Here is a 19125-nt window from a genome sequence, read left to right on the forward strand (position 1 = left end):
CGCTAGCCCTACTCCACAGAGCCTGCTGAGTATTCACTTTCACAGATGTATCCTAAATTTAGCTCTGACTTCTGATAACTGAGACACTACCTTGGGTTTATTCTCTAACCTGCTTCTGGCGAGCATCCAAGGCTCTGACATCCTCAGGGGTTATGAAAAGAGACCACCTGAGTTCTGTCACCCCAGGACTGGCTTCCATACCTAATGCTTCAGAGCCCCGCAGAGAATGTGAGTGGCCGCACTTGCCTGTGGCTAGTGGAGATGCCAAGAACTGGCTCATCCAACTACACAGAAGGTTTGGAGCACTGATGGTGTATTTAGTCCATACTGTTAGTTCTAATTAATCCTCCATAAGAAATTCTTATTTTATGAAAGAGGTGATCAGAACTCAAAAATGTTCAACAACTTGGCCAAAGCTACACAGCCAGGAAGGGGTGCTGCTGGGATTTTCCCTGGGTCTCCCACTTTTCTTCCCTATATCTCTACAGGCTGCTGAAGAGTGAAATAAATCTGAATTACCTCCTTACTAAAATGCTCTCAATAATTCTCTAGTAGGATATATTGAAAACACAGCAAGACACAAAGTAAGAGCCTTACAGGCTGACAGGTTTAAATCTTGCAAACTTAAGCAACTTACCCTATCACTTTGTTCCTCAGTCTTCTCACTTGTGAAGTGGAGATTGTATCTATGGAGAAGATGACATAAACAATATATTAGTAACATATAAAAGAATCTAGCCCTGTGCCTGGCACAGATAAGGCACCCAATAAATTGGATTTTCTTTTTCCCAAATTTTGGGTGGATTGGACAATTTCCACAAAAATTGTGTTGGGCAAGCCGCACACATGCACCCCTTGTGATCACTGGCCACTAGGCAGAGTTGCCAAAGGTGGGCAGCCTCTGCCGCACCCTTCTTTCACCCCAGGAAAGGACAGAAACCCCAGCTTCTTGTCCTCACCCTCAGAAATCTTGTAGACATCACCTCCAGGAGTTTTATTCCACAGAATACCATTTGATTTGGTATGAGCAGGTCCTGAGTTCATAAAATTCCGAGTTAAGCAAAGTTAACCAGATTTCTTCCTACAGAATTTCTCAGAGCTTTTAAATGTTTTGTGATGCTCCAAAGAGAGCATAGAATCTACAGCTTTACCCAGAGTTACTTCAGGTCGGGGCATCTCCGTTGAGGCTAGACCATGCCACCCATCAGGACATCGCACCAAGTGGACCTTTCAGGCCTCCCCTTATTTAAATGTCCCATGGCTTACCCTTCTGCATAAGCAGCATCCACCAACATTTAGGCCAGTGAGGTTTAGAGCTACATTTCACAGGTCCTGGCTCCAACTCCATTAGAGCTACCACTGGAGCTGAAAGACTTGGCAGTCGCTTCCGGAGAGAAGGCGCTAATAGGGAGGTAGAGCCATCTACAGGAGATATGTGGCACTGCACAACAAGCGCTGCGAGGAGCGGGTGAGCAAAGGAACTGAAAGACGCATCAGAGCACCTAGTAGAAATCGCTCTGCGCTGCCTTTATTTAACGTAGAGATTTAGCAACGAGAGCAGGGTTTTCATGAGCAGACCTTCTATTTTTGTTTGGTTGGGGCGGGTGGAGAGACATGATCTTGACCATAATTTATAACAACATGTGTGAGGGAGACAGGAGATTTAAAGTAGGTGTTTCCTCTGTAGGATTGAATGGGCATTCAGCAATACACAAAAGTGTGCCCATTTTCAGTGTCTGCATATCAGCAACAGTTTTTAACTGTAGGGTTTTTTCTACGAGGAAAACTAGAGGTGCTCAATGGTTTCCAGGACATTCTACACAAAAAGTTTGGAAGCTCTTTGTTAGAGCAACTAAAACCTCACAGCGGTTTCCTAGATATGTATTTTGTGTAGTATTTGGAACAATAGATCTTTCTCTAAAAAAGTTAGGGCAATAGCATTTATGTCATAAGAACCCTGTCTGTTGGACCACATTTTGTGATAAAAAGCAAAATGAGAAGCATGTTGATGTGTTTAGTAACAGATGTACACAGATGTGTTCATGTTGATGAGAAGTCTCTCACAGAGCTCTCAGGGGTGAGGCAGAAGAGCAATGTGCTGGGGCAGATCCCTCCTGGCTCCTCTTGTTGCAAGGAATGAGGAACCTGCCTTCTACCCAACATCCAGCAGTATTCACCAGAGGCCTAGTACACACCAGACATTATGATACATGCCAGGGATAACATGGTGAGGATGACAGACCTGTCCCCTGTTCCCAGCAACCCACAAGAGTGGGAGCAGCATTTCTAAGTATGAAAAATCTCAAAGATCATCTTATGAGGAATTCTGATTAACAGGTTGTCTTAGTCCATTTTCTGCTGCTTATAACTGAATGCCTGAAACTGGGGAATGTATAAGGAAAAGAAATGTATTTCTTACAGTTATGGAAGCTGAGAATTCTCAGATTGAGGGGCCTCATCTGGCGAGTCTTCTTGCTGATGGGGACTCTCTGAAGAATCCCCAGATGGTGCCAGCTACTATATGGTGGGGGGCTGAGCATGCCAACGTATGCTAACTCAAGTCTCTCTTCCTCTCATTATAAAGCCACTAGTTCTCCTCCCATGATAACTCATTAATCCATTAACCCATTAATTCATTAACCCATGAATGGATTAATCCACTCATGACCCAATTGCCTCTTAAATGCCCCACCTCTCAATACTGCCCCACTGGAGACTGAGCTTCAACAAACATGAGTTTTGGAGGGGAGAGACATTCCACCTGTAACAGAGCGAATTTTCCAACACGAAGCAAAGGGGCCTGTTGCCTTCTATTATGAGGGATAGTTATGCCCAAAGTAGTTATCATTTGTCTTTTCCAACAACTCAGCAGAAGGTGGGATCAATGCCTTCTGAACACTTCCCATCTGAGAATATTTGTAGAGAAACTTAGTTTATTTCTATAAGAACATTTTCTCTAAGCCATTTGTCCATTTAAGATAAACTTCAATTATCTTGATGATTGATAGTTTATAATTAAATAAGTTAATAAAGGTTATAGTATTATCTGGAAATCCAAATATGAAGAACCTCAAAATGGTGCTTATCATTTGGAAGGCTCTTAACCCGTTCTATGCCTTGTTTTGTTTCCTTTCTTCTTTTACATCTATTTTGTGTTCCCACTATGACATATTATATTTTTCTGTTTAAGTTATCTTAAATCCTTTACAGAATAAGTAAATAGAACATATGTTTTAATATTAAAACCTATTGTCAAAAGAGGGACTTACTTGTATTATTTTAACTTGGATCATCTAGCTGAAGAATCTACAGAAAAATCTCAAATTCCAGCATTCTCCTGTGGCCAGATCAACAGTAACACAGATAGAGCCAAATAAAAGCTGGAAAGAACATTCAAATCCCAAAACCTCAAAGCAGCACTTATTCCTGTAGTTGTGGAAAAGCAACATGGATCTTAATGTCAAAAGCCGTAAAACTCACAAGATGACTTTGGCTCTAAAACAAGACAATTACAGAGGACAAGACACTTTCTGGAGAAAAACGTTCAAGTCTAAATATCTTTTACCATTCATAAATGGAAGTCAGAAGAGTGGTTACCTTGGGGCTGGGGTGATAGATTGGAAAGGCACATGAGAAAAACTTCCGGAATGCTCAGCTGTCCTATATCTCGATCGGAATGGTGGTTGCACAAATGATGACTTAGTTTAAAATCCATTGCTTAAGACTGACACAACTGACATATTTTTACTATGTTATATCTTGATTACATTTATAATAATTAAATTTACTGTGTTACACTTTAATTCAATTACACGTGCTTTACTATGTTATACCTTAATATGTATTAAGTTAATACATATTTATGTAGGATTTTAATTTCAGGAATCTTATTGAATCATAAGATAACCCAAAGAGAATTTTTAAAGGGATTAAATTTCATTCAGTATATTCTACCTATACTCTATTTGCCAAAATAGGAAAATGAATACATGTTTTTTGAAAGTGTCCATTGAGACTAAGGATTAAAACCAAAGCGTGTCCTGCTTGGAAAGAATCAGCACATCTTGCCCCAAGTGAGGATCCCTCACAGACAGCCTAAGACTCTGCTCCCAGATGAGCCCCCTGGGCTGGACACTGAGCCGCAGAGAGTTGGGCTATTGGGGGATCTTCTCAGGAAGGAGTGGGAGCAGCTGGAGCCACAGGAGCAGCAGGTGCCCTGACAGCCCTACATCAGAGCTTTGTGTTTAGAAACTCCAGGAAGTCCTTGCTGCACTTGGAAATCTTCCCCCTCCCCCAGCTCCCATAAAGGGCCAGACAGCTTAGAAGGAGAGAAGAGCCCCTCCAAAGGCTCACCAAAATGCGCAGCTGGCTGGCTGTTCTTTACTGCCGTCCTGCGAGCCCTTAAGGCATTTCAACAATGAACATCTTGATTTTCTGTGAATTTATGGAAGAAAATATGTCTGTTGAAACTGTATATAGTAGTATGCCCTTATCTGCAGGGAATAGTTCCAAGACCCCCAATGAATGCCGGAAACTGCAGGCATTGCAGTTTTACTATACATGTATTTTTACTATACATACCTACCTGAGATAAACTTTAATTTATACTATGCATTTTTACTATACATACCTAGCTGAGATAAACTTTAATTTATAAATTGGGCACAATATGAGATTAACAACCACAACTACTAATAAAACAGAATAATTATGATAACATGCTGTAATAAAAGTCATGTGAATATGGTCTCCCTTTCTCTCTCTCTTTCTGTACAGTCTTTCTGTACTGCATTCACCCTTCTTATGGTGATGTGAGATGATACAGTGCCTATGGGATGACATGAAGTGAGGCGAATGACATAGGCATTGTGACGTATTGTTAGGCTTCTACTGCCCTTCTGACGATACATCAGAAGGAGGATCACCTGCTTTGGGTGATCCCAAGGCATTGAGCCATGATGATGTAGCTTGCTGGGCATCAGGAGCAGACAATGCTGATGTTTGGGGATCCTTGAGAATTGAAGGGTTTGGTTGTTTTTTGTTTTTCTGCCATAAACTGCTAGAAGAACATTGCAATCAGTTGTTCTCTTTATTTACAATTCATCGAAGTGTTGCCTCAGAGGTTGTAATCCTTCGTTGAGAATATGAGCAATTTTAACACTGCATTCCATCCTAGGATCATATTCCATAATTTTGTCCTTTAATGTCTGTGTAATTTAAAACGCTTCAGCAAATTTCAATTATGACCACATTGCTCGTTCTGCTTCAGTTTTTTCTTCATCTTTCTCTGCAGATGACTCAAAATTCAGCCAATTCCTCATCAGTTAACACTTCTTGATGGTCTTCAATATCTTCTTCCACTTCAGCAAGCATGTTAGCAACCCTTCTCCACTAACTTGTCCTGCTGCACAAATGATTTTCCTAACTTCTCCACTGATCCCAAAGAAGCCTTTAAAATCATTTGTGACTTCGCTCTCTAAGTTCTTCCAGCAGGCATTTGCAATTTCTGGCTTTAATTCATCCATTGCAGCTTTGATGAATGTTGTCCCATTAGCAATAGTGAATGGTTGCACTTCAGTATGTCTAGATTAAGTTCTGCATCCATTGCTGATCAAATGCAGTCATGCACCGATTAATGCTGTAGATACGTTCTGAGAAATGTGTCATAAGATGATTTCATCATTGAATGAACACCATAGAGTGCATTTACAGAGATCTGGATGGTAGAGCCTACTACACACCTACGCTGTATGGTATAACCTATTGCTCCTAGGCTCCAAAGCTGTACCACATTACTGTACTGAATAGTACAGTCAATTGTAACACAATGGTAAGTATGTGTGCACCTAAACATAGAAAAGGTGCAATAAAAATAGGGCATAAAAGATAAAAAAAATTGCACACCCGAAGAGAGCACTTATGATGAGTGGAGTTTGCAGAACTGGAATTTGCTCCAGGTGAGTCAGTGAATGAGTGGTGGGTGAATGTGAAGCCTAGGACATCACTGTGCACTACTGCAGACTTTATAAACACTGTGCACCTATGCCACACTAAATTTATTTTAAAATTACTTTCATTTCTCTAATAATATATTAACCTTAGCTTACTATAACTTTTTCACTTTATAAACTTTTAATTTTTCTAAAATTTTTTACTCTTGTATTAACACTTAACTTAAAACACACATTGCACAGCCGTACAAAAATATTTTCTTATTTTATAAGATTTTTTCTTTTTTTTTTTAGTTTTTAATCTTTTTTGTTAAAAACTAACACACAAACACCTGCATGAGTCTAGGATTGCCAACATTGCTGTCTTGCATCTCCATATATTGTCCAACTGGATGGTCTTCAGGGGCAATAACATGCCTGGAGTTGTCATCTGCTAGATGACAATGGCTTCTTCTGCAGTGGACCTGTCTGAGGCTGTTTGCACTTAACTTTTTCAAATAAGTAGAAGAGGCATACTCTAAAATAATGATAAAAGGTATAATAAAGACATTAACCAGTAACATGGTCACTTATTATCGTTATCAAGTATTACATACTGTGCATAGTTGCCTGTGCTAGACTTTTATGACTGGCAGCACAGTAGGTTTGTTTGCGCCAACAGCACTACAGCTTTGATGAACGTGAGTAATGCATTGCACCATGATGTTACCAAGGCCACAACATCACCAAGCAGTAGGAACTTTTCAGCTTCGATATAATTTTATGGGACCACCATCATGTATTTCCTTTATTGTTCATCTAAATGTCCATCACATAGTACATGACTGTACCAGGCAAGTGTACATGACCTTGACAAAATGAATGATGCCTTGGTCAGGAGGGTGAAGCAATGAGGTTGTATTTTGGAGGTAAAATGCAACATCAACATTTTCTTTTTCATAGCAATCAGACTCAGGATGGCCAGTTGCACTGTCTATTGCTGCTTTTTGTTGTTGTTGGTGGTGGTGGTGGTGGTGGTGGTGGTGGTGGTGGTGGTGGTGGTGTTTTTGAGACAGAGTCTCACTCAGTAGCCCAGGCTGGAGTGCAGTGGTACTATCTTGGCTCACTGCAAGCTCCGCCTCCCAGGTTCACACCATTCTCCTGCCTCAGCCTCCCGAGTAGCTGGGACTACAGGCGCCCGCCACCATACCTGGCTAAATTTTTGTATTTTTAGTAGAGACGGGGTTTCATCGTGTTAGCCAGGATGGTCTTGATCTCCTGACCTTGTGATCCGCCCAGCTCACCCTCCCAAAGTGCTGGGATTACAGACGTGAGCCGCCGTGCCTGGCCTGGTTTTGTTTTTTGACAGCATGTGTATCCTTCGTTCTGTACACTACACCTGGCTTTATCATATGCCCTACAGCATTGTCACCTAATACCAGAGTCAATCTATCCTTCCATGTTTTGTGGCCTTGGTGCCTCCCTTGCACTTTTATGAATGTAGGTTCTACGGGACATCTTCTCCCAGAAGAGCCCAGTTTCGTTGCAGTTGAAAACTTGCTTTAGATGATATCTTTTCTCCTTAATTAACTTCCAACTCTGCCAGAAATGTAGCAGCATCTTCTTCATCTGCAAATGCAGCAACTCTAGCAATTTTTGTATTTTTCAGTCCAAACCTACCCCTGAATCTGTGTAATCATCTCTTACTTGCAGCAAATGGTTTGGCGTCATCTGTTTCAGCAAATCTCTTGCTCAAGCCTTGGTATCAGCTCAATGCTTTCTGGTGCAACCTGTTGCCATCAATTGCGATTTCTCCTCAAACCTTCCACCCACAAGTGTAATGCCTTTTTCATCTTAACTAAGCACTTATCATGGACTGTGGCCATAACTTTGGCAGTTTGAGGTGCAACAGAAAAATTCGCACAAATTTCTTTTTCCCTCCTCACAATTTCATGGATAGATTTGTTCTTACCATAGATCTTAGTAATCTCAGCACAGGATTTCTTCCTTTCCTTATTAAGTTGAGAACGTTTACCTTTTTACTCAAAGAAAGCACTTTGCAACTTCTTTTTGGCATATCCGAATTGCCATCATCAGGAAAGTCCTCCTTGCACTTGGAACTCCCCCACCACACACAAAGGACCAGAGGGCTCAGAGGGAGAGAAGAGCGCCATTCTGGCGCTTTGAAGCATTATTAAATGAAATAAGGATTACCAGAACCCAGCACTGCAACACCTTGACAGTCAACCTGACAGAACCTACTACTGAGTGACTGCCAGGTGGATGGCATCTACATTGTGGATGGGCACCCTGGACAAAGGAGGATTTGTGTCCCAGGTAGGATAAAGCAAGACAGTATGGGACTTCACCACACTATCCAGAATGACATGAAATTTGAAACTTATGAATTGTTTATTTGGGGAATTTTCCATTTAGTATTGTCAGACTGAGATTCATGGGTAACTGAAACCATGTAAAGCAAAACCTGACAGCAGTGAGAGAGGCTTCAGTTCAAGTCAAATTAACAAGCGTGCACTTGATGCCTTGGGCTGTGCCAAGTCCTGGACAAACTGAAACCCACACAAACACGGTTCCTGGGTACTGCCCAGTGTGGACTGTAGGCAGGGCAAATGAAGGATTACCTGTTGCGCTGGCCAGGTTACAGTAGGTACAAAGCACTAACAGAGGTGTAAGGTAGGGGACACATTTTGTCCAGGACAGTTAGAGAGGCTCTAGAGAGGAAATCGTTCTCAACTCCTGCTTGATAAGACCTGCATGTTGTAGGACACCTTACAATATTCTAACATAAAATATGATGAAGGCACTTTAAAAAAAACTCCTCAAAGTCCTGCCACCAGGGACAGCCCCTCTTAGCTTCTTTCTTGCGTACCCCTTCCAGACCTCCCTGCTCAGCCTGCATTCATTCGTCATTGACCCTGTGCCTGGCACTCTACTAAGGCTTTTTAATCTCACTGTATCCTCACCACATACCTGGGTGGCAAGTAGTATTAGAAAGAGTGGCATTCATATGGGCATTGACAGGAGTGTCAACCGGGTTTTCCAGGAAAGGAGACAGGGAGCTTTAAGAAAGGTCATTAACTTGCCCAGTTGCCCAGCTGGGAAGTGGCAGGACACACTACCGGGACTTTCTGACTTCAAAGCCCAGCTCTTAGCCTCCTCAGAGGGTGAATCCTATTCCCAGCTCCAGCTGGGTCTCCAGGTGACCTGGAGGAGCTTGGGTAGAGAGAAGCAGGATGGTTAGGGCAGGAACTGAGGCTGACTGAGGCTGGGTGGAGAAAACATTGACGCTTTGTTGAGAAGTTTATGCTTCGGCTGGAAGTCAATGAAGTACCTTCTAAGATTCTTAAGCATCAAAGTAACAAGGCCTGTTTTGTGTTCCAGAAAGATCCTGCTGGCAGCCTCGGGGGTGGTATGAGGCAGTGCCCTGCCACAGGGTGAGTGCTTCTGAGATAGTCCAGGTAGAGAGGCTTAGGGAGGGTGACCCAAGAAACCTGTCCTAAGTGGCATCACTGGGCTCCACAGCAGAATGGATGGATGTGAGAGACAAGGGAGAAAAAGAAATCAATAAGAGCCCTAGACCAGGGTCCTACGTTCAGTGACCCGGGGGATTCTGTTAATGATGACCTTTACCTGTACTAAGTGCTGTGCTAGGCCCGAGGGTGCGAAGACGAATTAAGCCTAAGTTCTTAACTGATTCACCTGACGTACTCTTGGATGGGCTCATGACTAGACCACCTCACACTAGGTTCCACTTGATGGAGAAGTGCAGGATGGTGAGGTTCCATGTGTACCTTCCAGCCTGAAACAAACATGCCGTTTGAGGTGAAGGTCTGAAGTAGAAGGGTTAGACAATAGTTGGTTTCTAATCATTCACAGAAATATCAAGCTGCTGTAATAAATTATGGGAGAGGAAGAAAGAAACCATTTATTTCCATTTCTTTAATGCCATCAACATCAACTTTGAGTTTCCCCGTCCCAGATCTTGGTGCCATGCAGGGCCACATTCAATCATATGTTTTAAAGGGTTATTACTTTAAACTCATCCAGACTTGAGCTTTTTGTGTTATTAGAAAAAACAATCTCAGACATACCTTTGGCAGAATTGAATAGTAGTATTAATGCAATTAAATCTAACTGAATGAGATTTCATAGACCCTGATATTTTATACATAGTGACTTAGCCCCTCTGGAGTGGAGATTTCTGTAACGGGAGCAGCTTTCAGCTTTTGGAAATCTTCCGGTAGCATCAATCTACGTAGAGGGAATCTTGAGTCACACACTCAGGTGAACGAGAATACTGCTTTCTCTGTTTCCCATCACTCCCCTTGACTTCTGACTCACAGTCCCATTCCTCCAGTTGGTGGGATGTTGAAGCTCAGTCTTTCTGGGGATTTGGTCTGCACCCGCCAAGTGTGAGCCACAGGAGTCTCACTGGTACAGGTCACCCTTGTGGTCCTTGACCACTGTCCGCAGGGCCTTGTACATGCGGCATTTGGGTGTGGAATTTCCTCTGAGACTGCCTTGGCCCTGTCTGCCTGGACTCGGGGTCACGATCTAAAAACCCACACCTCTGATGTGGGCTGCAGAGGCATTTGTTCTTTTTTGACCCACATAATGATTTTTTTTAATCAAGAGATTTCACATTTTTAAAAAATCCAGATGTCCAGCTTCTTGTAAGACCTGTAGGATGTGCCAATCCTGGACCCACATATTCTTAGGGCACCCATAAATGGGGGGTCGGGCATCAGGTATCCCCATCAGAAAAGGCTGTGTTCCCCAGGCCATCCTGTTCCTAGGATGCCGCCAGATGTCAACAGCCACGGTCACCCCTGCATCATTGCCCTGAAGTTTTGTTTTTCTCATAGGAGAGAAATAGTTTCTGTACCTGTCATAGATTGGGTTCCCTAAAGTCAACCTTGAGCGAGATTACATGCAGGAAGTTAAGTAGGAAGTGCTCATTGGGTCAACCCTTGGGAAAGGAGAAAGGAAGGTACAGAACTGAGCAGAGAAAGAAGCTGTGCTACTCTGTAGTCTCAACCACAGCCTCAGCCCACCTACAGAGAGCTGGGGGACTTCATGGCCCTTTAGTTGTGGTGAAAGGATCCTGGGATTCATACTCTTGTCCCTACTTGTCATTGGATGCAGCTGTCCCAGGAAAGGAGCGTGACCTTGAACCAGAAAGATTTCTTCAGCCAATGTCAGTATCCGACAGCACCCCCAGCAGCCAAGGAATCCATCCTTCAGTGGGAAGGGGGATCTGGATGGTGTATAACAGCATCACCTACAGCACCCATGCGGGAAGAATCAGCAGGCGAACAGAGGTGCTGCTGGCCCCTCTGCTCACTGATGCGAGAGTTCTGTAGGCATTTGGGTCAAGGAGTGTGGAAGGCAGACATTCTTCCTGGGGCTTCCACAAGAACCCAGGGAAGCCACCCCGGTTCCAATCCAATGATACTCTTTTAGTTATTTTAAATGTATAATTAAATTATTTTTGACTATCGTCATTCCATTGTGTTAGCAAATACCAGGTCTTATTCTTTCTAACTACTTTTTTGTACCCATTAACCATCCCCACTTCCTTCTCCCCACCCCCACTACCCTTCCCAGCCTCTAGTCACCATCCTGCTACTGTCTATCTCCATGAGTTCAATCATGTTAATTTTTTGCTTCCGCCCGGGAGGTCTGCCCCCAAACCACCACCACCAATGCTGCAAGAAGCTTCCCACAAGACTCCTCCCATCATCTTTCAGCCCCTCTGCTATTCCCTAAGGACAGGGACTTTTAGAATACAAAAGTCTAAATGAATTGCTGATCAGTTCCCCCCTGCCACAAATCTCCCTGAAACAATGGACACAGAGACAGTTACTTGTTGGACTAGGAGGAAGGGAAATGAGAACATGCAGGGAGATGAGGAAAACATAACTGAATGTTGTTGGCTCTCTGCTTCCCCCAAACCCTGGCCAGGATTCAGAGACCAAGCAGCCTGCAGGACCTCACCCAACCCTACCAGCAGAACATTCCCGGCCCCACTCCCCACTCCCTAGCTGAGTCCTGCAGCAGGGACTCTTTTCACTCTATTCTGAAAGCCCTGAGTCTACAGGGGCCTGAAAAGCTCAGCAGCACTCTGGCCAAGACTCAAAGATATGAGGGGACACCCTGCTCACATCAATGAAGAGGTCTGGCTCCCTCTTTTCTCCACCTGCTTCCTCCTCCCCACCCTCTGCCCTCTCCACATCATGCCCTACCCCGCTCTGCTATTTTCTTTACTAGGTCCTACTAGCATTGCATTATAATTAGGGGATAAACCAGAGGCTTCATCTGACAGGAGATGGGGGATCTAGAAGGCCAAGTCAAGGCCATTATGTGAAGTGAAATAAGCCAGGCACAGAAAGACAAATATTCTTCACACATTCTTTCTTACTTATGGAAGCAAAAAATTAACACAATTGAACTCATGGAGATAGACAGTAGAAGGATGGTGACTAGAGGCTGGGAAGGGTAGTGGGGGTGGGGAGAAGGAAGTGGGGATGGTTAATGGGTACAAAAAAGTAGTTAGAAAGAATAAGACCTGGTATTTGCTAACACAATGGAATGACGATAGTCAAAAATAATTTAATTATACATTTAAAATAACTAAAAGAGTATCATTGGATTGTTTGTAACAGAAAGGATAAATGCTTGAGGTAAAGGACACCCGGTGTATGCATTACCTACCTGTATCAAAATATCTCCTGTACCCTATAAATATAAACACCTACTACGTACCCACAAAACTTTTAAATTTAAAAGAAGGAAAATCAATTCAACCTTCTTAGGGTTTCTGGCCAGTGTCCCCCTTCACCGTGTTGTACCATAGCTCCCTCTACCTCTGTATCCTTGTAGCCACAGTAGCCCGCGGGCTGATCTCGGCTACCCACTCTTAGTGCGCTTCCTGCCTGCACAGATCTAGCTGGCAGATTTGTAATTGTCTTTATCTACCCTTAGTGTATTTTTATGGGGGATGGAGGGAAATACACGCCTATAATTTATAGAAACTATGTATATAATAAAACAAAACAGAGCAGCCTGACATCTATGTTAGGAAATATATCCCCAGTTATCCAGCCACACAGTTATCAGTCACACAGCATGGTGACTACAGTTAATAACAATGCACTGTATACTTAAAAATTGCTGAGAGAGTAGATTTTAAGTATTCTCACCACTAAAAATAGTTATCCAGACTATTATGTAGAGAAGAGGGTGAATGGTCGACCTGGGTGCTTTGCATGGTGAAAGGGGGGTGCCCTTCTGTAAACTGGATCTCAGAGGCTTTTGTCTCTGTCAGAATCTCTTTCCAATGGCCACAAATATTTTGACATTTTTGTAAACGAGTTTGTGTAAAATGAGCAAAAGCTCCATCCAGGAAATGCCAAGCGTGGATGGTGGGTTTGAGGAAGAATGAGATGAGCACTTAGATGCCTCCGGGGGCTGGGGGAGGCAATCCAGCAAGTTCCAAGGTGCCTGAAATTCAGGTAGGTGAGGAGGGAGCACAATGGACACTTACGGAAGGTGGGACGGTGGTAGGACCACATTTGCCCTTTTCCAAACCTGGAGAGAATAAAAGATGTCCCCCGTCTTCAGCAGCTCTGACTCTGGAATGAGGAGCACAGATGATGAGTGCTGATTGCATGCAGACTGGGAAGACGTGAGAGGAAAGTGGAGGGCATTGTGGCAGCCCCAGGGAGAGGGGGACAAATCGTATTTGGCAGGAGGGAGTGGGGATTTGCAGGATGGTTTCTGGAGAAGATGACACATGCTATGGGCTCTAGAGGATGAAGAAGACTTTAGGCAGAAGACATGCCTTCATGGCTGAGGGTAGAGGGACAGCCATTGTGCCAAGGACAATTCTGAGAATAACCATAGCCCATTCATCTCCCCCGTGCTGGATGGAAGGAAGAATGGAAAGGAGGTGGATTGTAGAGAAGAGTCCTTCACAGGGTTCTTCATCCTCCATCCTTCCCTAATACGACCCCAGTAAAATATAACATGAGACCAGTTCTGGTAAAGGGAGCCGTTTTCTTCATCAGCAAACCCAGAGTTGAAACACAGTGCCTCCACTTGTCTTTGATGTTCTGATAAAGATTGAATCTGCCAGGAAGGGCAATACCTGCCAGCTTCCCTTAGAAAATGAAGGCACAAACAGCTCATTAGGAAGACGAAATTATCTTGACTTAGTCAATTTCCGTTTCTCTCCAGTTCACCAAATTCATATTAACTGTTATTGGGGAAACTAATTAACTTCTCTGCTCCCAGAATCAATTACTCATGCCACGTTGTTCATGCTGGGGGATAGAGAGTCAATTCAAGAAATATATTTTGATTACCTACTATGTGCCGGGCACTGTTAGAGACCTGGAGATTCAAAGATGGAAAGAACACTTATCAGACTACTGGAGCTCCCTGCAATGGAAGGGAGTTGCATAGATCATAAAAACATGCATTTAGCAGGAGTTGCCCTAATACACACATGGTCACCCAGAGCACAGATTTCCTGAACCAGGATCTGCAATAGGCACTGCGGAGAACCACTGCCTGCAGCTGCCTCCAAGGAGCCTCCTCCAGAACTCTGCCCACTCCAAAGCTGGGTTGGGGCTAAAGGAATTGCTTGGGAATATTCACTGTAAAATCCTTTCAGCTCCACTGTACATTTGAAATTTGTCACTAAAAACAATGTGAAAGAGAGAGAAGAAAGATCTGTTTTTTAAACTAGAGCTTCTTAGACTTTACTATGCCTATGAATCATCTGGCAATCTGAATGGGGGGAAGGGCTCGGAATAGCCAGCTCCCAGGTTACTCCCTGTCCAGCAGCAGCGCACTGCAAGGAGCAAGGCCAAACACAGCGTGGTGACTACGGTTAATAACAATGCACTGTATACTTAAAAATTGCTGAGAGAGTAGATTTTAAGTATTCTCACCACTAAAAATGGAGTATGTGAGGCAATGCCTATGTTAATTAGCTTTATTAAGCCATTTTACAATGTATACATATTTTATTTTTTAGGTTACATTCTAGCTTCAGGAGGTACACGTGCAGATTTGTTACAAAGGTATATTGTGTGATGCTGAGGTTTGGAGTACGACTGATCCCATCACCCAGGTAGTGAGCATAGTATCCAACAGGTTGTTTTTCAACCCTTGCCTGCCCCACAACTCCCCTGTTTTGTACTCCAGTGTCTGTTGTTCTCATCTTTATGTCCTTGTGATACGGTTCGGCTCTGTGTCCCCACGCAAATCTCATCTCAAATTGTAATTCCCACGTGTCAGGGGAGGGGCCTGGTGGGAGGTGATTGAATCATGGTGGCCGACTTCCCCCTTGCTGATCTCATGAGAGTGAATGAGATTTCACAAGATCTGGTTGTTCGAAAGTGTGTGGCATTTCCCCCTTTGCTTTCTCTTTCTCCTGCCGCCACGTGAAGATGTGCTTGCTTTACCTTCATCCTCTGCCATGACTGTAAGTTTCCTGAGGCCTCCCAGTCATGCTCCCTGTTAATGCTGTGGAACTGTGAGTCAGTTAAACCTCTTTTCTGTCTGGGTGCGGTGGCTCATGCCTGTAATCCCAGCACTTTGGGAGGATGAAGCAGGTGGATCACCTGAGGTCAGGAATTCAAGACCAACCTGGCCAACATGGTGAAATCCCATCTCTACTAAAAATACAAAAAAATTAGCAAAGCATGGTGGTGGGTGCCTGTAATCTCAGCTACTTGGGAAGCTGAGGCAGGAGAATTGCTTGAACCCAGGAGGCGGAGGTTGCAGTGAGCTGAGATCTTGCCATTGCACTCCAGCCTAAGCAAGAAGAGTGACACTCCATCTCAAAAAAAAAAAAAAAAAAAAACACTTTTCTTCATAAATTACCCAGTCTCAGGTAACTCTTTACAGCAGTGTGAGAACAGACTAATACACCATGTGTGCCCAATGTTTAGCTTATGAGTGAGAACATGCAGTATTTGGTGTTCTGTTTCTGCATTAGTTCACTTAGGATAGTAGCCTCTAGCTGCATCCATGTTGCTGTAAAGGACATGATTTTGTTCCTGTTTATAGCTGTAGAATATCCTATAGTGGCCAATGTATACATATGTTAAAACATCAAGTGGTATACTATAAATATACACAATTTTTATTTTTAATGAAAAATAACTATTTTCTAAAAGGCCTAAAGTGCTACACGACAAAAAGGTGTGAGTGTGCTCCAACAGATCAGATCCATTGAGTATAATAGATACCCTAGGTGAGGTCACTCTGATTGGTAAGAAAGGGTGAAGAACCCTTCCCAGGGGATGTGGAAAGCAAGGGGACTTGTGGCATTAAATACATGGTATTTGCAAGCAGAGGTGAGGCTCCAAGGTGGGTCTCACCATTGGCTATTCATTAAAACCCTCCAAGGCAGTTTAAAAACTATGGCCCCACTCCATTGATTATGATTTAACAGGTCTCAGGTGCCCAGGCATGGACATTTTTGTTTTGCTTGTTTTTTGTTTGTTTATTTTGAGACAGAGTTTCACTGTTGTCACCCATGCTGGAGTGCAGTGGCACAATCTCGGCTCACTGCAAGCTCCGCCTCGCCTCCCAGGTTCAAGTGATTCTTCTGCCTCAGCCTCCTGAGTAGCTGGGATTACAGGTGCCTGACACCACACCCGGCTAATTTTTTGTGTGTTTAGTAGAGATGGGTTTTTGCCATGTTGGGCAGGTTGGTCTCGAACTCCTGACCTCAGGTGATCCGCCCACCTTGGCCTCTCAAAGTGCTGGGATTACAGGCATGAGCTACCGCGCCCCGCCAGAAATTTTGAGAAAACCTTTCTATAGAATTCTAATGCACAGTCAGGGTTGACAACAGGTGTCCTGCACTGATTCTCATTTGTGTGTTCCGAGCTGGCAAGCTGAGACGCAGGTGGCCTTCGTGATCGGCTCTCTCCTTACTCTGCCTGTAAGGACTGAAGCTTAGCAGGGGTGAAAGTGATTTTCTTTACACCACAGGGAGACTGGGCTGTGCGGTGCCACCCCCAATCATGCCATTATGCAGCGCGGGGCAGCCTTCCCTTTCATCATGCATTCTTAGAGCTGGCAAGGAATTTGGGACCCACAAGGCAGCAGGCAGCCCAAACCAAGGCTCACAGGGGCCCTGTGACCTCCCTGCAGTCACTTTGCCAATAAACAAACACACCAGGAGTGAGGTTAAGGCCCAGTACCGCCCAGACCAGGGCTCCCTTTAGGAAACCTGCGAGAACAGACTTTTGACCATCAGGTGCAGATGTCCCCAGGCTCTCTCTAGAGGAAGAAAGGATTCTCTGGCCTCCATCCATCTTACTAGAGCTACAGGGAGAAGGGGAAGGGAACCAGGAGCTGCTTGATTAGCTCCTATACACCAGGTGCCTCCTATACACGGGTCGGGAGCCGTCCCAAGTAGCATCTCTTCTAATCTTCACAGCATATGAGGACACCATGGTCTTGATGGTAGGTCTGGTTGTACCCATCTCCCCTGCTGAGCCCCCAAGGGGGCTCTCCTATGTAAGGGTAAAGAGCCCAGGCAAGAAGCTGGGTTTCCATTTCTGTTTGGAGACACCACGGGGTGGGCCAAGCTCTGAGGTCCACCAAGGACCAACAGCACTGGACAGGGGCTCCCCTCCAACCTCCACCCCAAGACACACAGGAGCTTGATTCTATTTCACCAACCAAGTGCTCCTCCTACCCAAATCCACATTCTCGTTACAGATAGCAGGGTCCCCTAGAGGGTCATGAATCACTCCTGTTATTTGCAGTTCTGAACCCAATCAGACTGAAAGGTCAGCCATCCCCCGCATTGAACACACTCTCAAAGGCCGCAGCAACCTGGAGACTCTGGCCCGGGCCCTTTGACCTGCCGCCGTGACTGCCTGTGTGCCAGTGGGAGATGGGACACAGAACAGCCTTCCAAACAACAGGGCGCTGCTCCCCGTGGCTGCACGGCCCAAACCCATAACTGAAATGGGAAGAGAAGCCAAGTCCAGGACAAGAAACCTCCCTATTGCCAAGCCAAACACGACGTCGTGGCAGCTAAGGCCTCGGCAGCACCCTCCCAAATAGCGGAGAAGGAAGCAGAGCCGCTCTCTGCCGTGAGGTGTCAGAAACTCCCAGGCCACCAAAGGAAAGTCTAGTGGGTGGCACCTTCCCTGCTCGCCCGGGAGGAAGGGTGGGAACCGCTCATATCCTGGCATGAGTGAATGTGTGAGTGAATGAATGATACTCACCAGTCTCTGTTCCAGGCACTGGGAAGGGCCCTTTTACAGGCTGCCTCAGTAAATCCTCACCGCAGAGTAGGTGTAGTCTGGTCCCAAACAAGGCCCAACGAGGCTAGCTAGCCTGCCCAGGTCACGCCGATAAGGGGCACCTGGCGGCCAGGGACCTGCAGGATATGTTAAGGGCCCTGGGTCAAGTGAACCCCCAGAAGGCCAAGGTCATTTCCCCCCAGCCACCGCCTTCTGAACTGGAGGGCTGAGCCACACCTGGAAAACAAAGCCCACAGACACAACCCAAACCCCGCAGGAGAAAGAAGTGCGGATTGGGGAGCTGCTTTCAGGACCGCCCAGACTGACTCTGGGTCCGCGGCAGGGCTGGGGGAGCCCGCGTGGGGGATAGGACCCGAGCACCCCCTGGGCAGAGCACTGTCAGGTGAGCCGCCTCCCTGGAAAGCATGAGAGGGGCGGGGTGTAGGGGAAGTGGGAGCACGCGGGGGGTCTGGGGAGGGGGCAGACCGAAGGCTGAGACCACCGCGACAGACACCTATCAACCTTCACACTAAGGGCTGTTGCTTTTACTGATCGGACTCAGCCCATAGCGCTGGACGATCCCACGCGCCGCCAGTGCGGATCATCTGGACACTGGCGCCACCTAGTGCTGGCAGCGCGGCAATGGCCCTTTTACCGACTCGTGTGTCTGTAGTGCGGAGTCCATGAGCCCTCGAGAGCAGAAGTGGTTTGTCTAAGAATAAGACAGAAATGGGCCAGGAGGTCAGCCTCCCAATCACCAGTCCTGGGGCCCCTCCGGAGCACCTTGGTTCTCAACTGTGTATGGGCTGCAACACAAAGGGCAGGACCTTCCCAGAAAAGAGCCACGGTTGCAGGCAGATGGTCCGCTCTCTCCCTCGGCCACCAGCTGTGCC

At 45.2% G+C, this 19125-nt stretch overlaps 1 long non-coding RNA gene across 1 annotated transcript; it reads right to left on the bottom strand.

Moving 5' to 3' along the window:
• Nucleotides 1–636: 636 nt before the first annotated feature.
• Nucleotides 637–18698, bottom strand: LOC117073267. The gene is made up of 3 exons (XR_004433189.1): nucleotides 18470–18698; nucleotides 18215–18369; nucleotides 637–686 (listed from the first exon to the last, which is right to left on the bottom strand). It is a non-coding gene; the product is annotated as an uncharacterized LOC117073267 (long non-coding RNA).
• Nucleotides 18699–19125: the final 427 nt, after the last annotated feature.

This window comes from Trachypithecus francoisi, unplaced genomic scaffold, assembly GCF_009764315.1.
Source record: "Trachypithecus francoisi isolate TF-2019V2 unplaced genomic scaffold, Tfra_2.0 Lachesis_group4, whole genome shotgun sequence".
Taxonomy (NCBI): Eukaryota; Metazoa; Chordata; class Mammalia; order Primates; family Cercopithecidae; genus Trachypithecus; species Trachypithecus francoisi.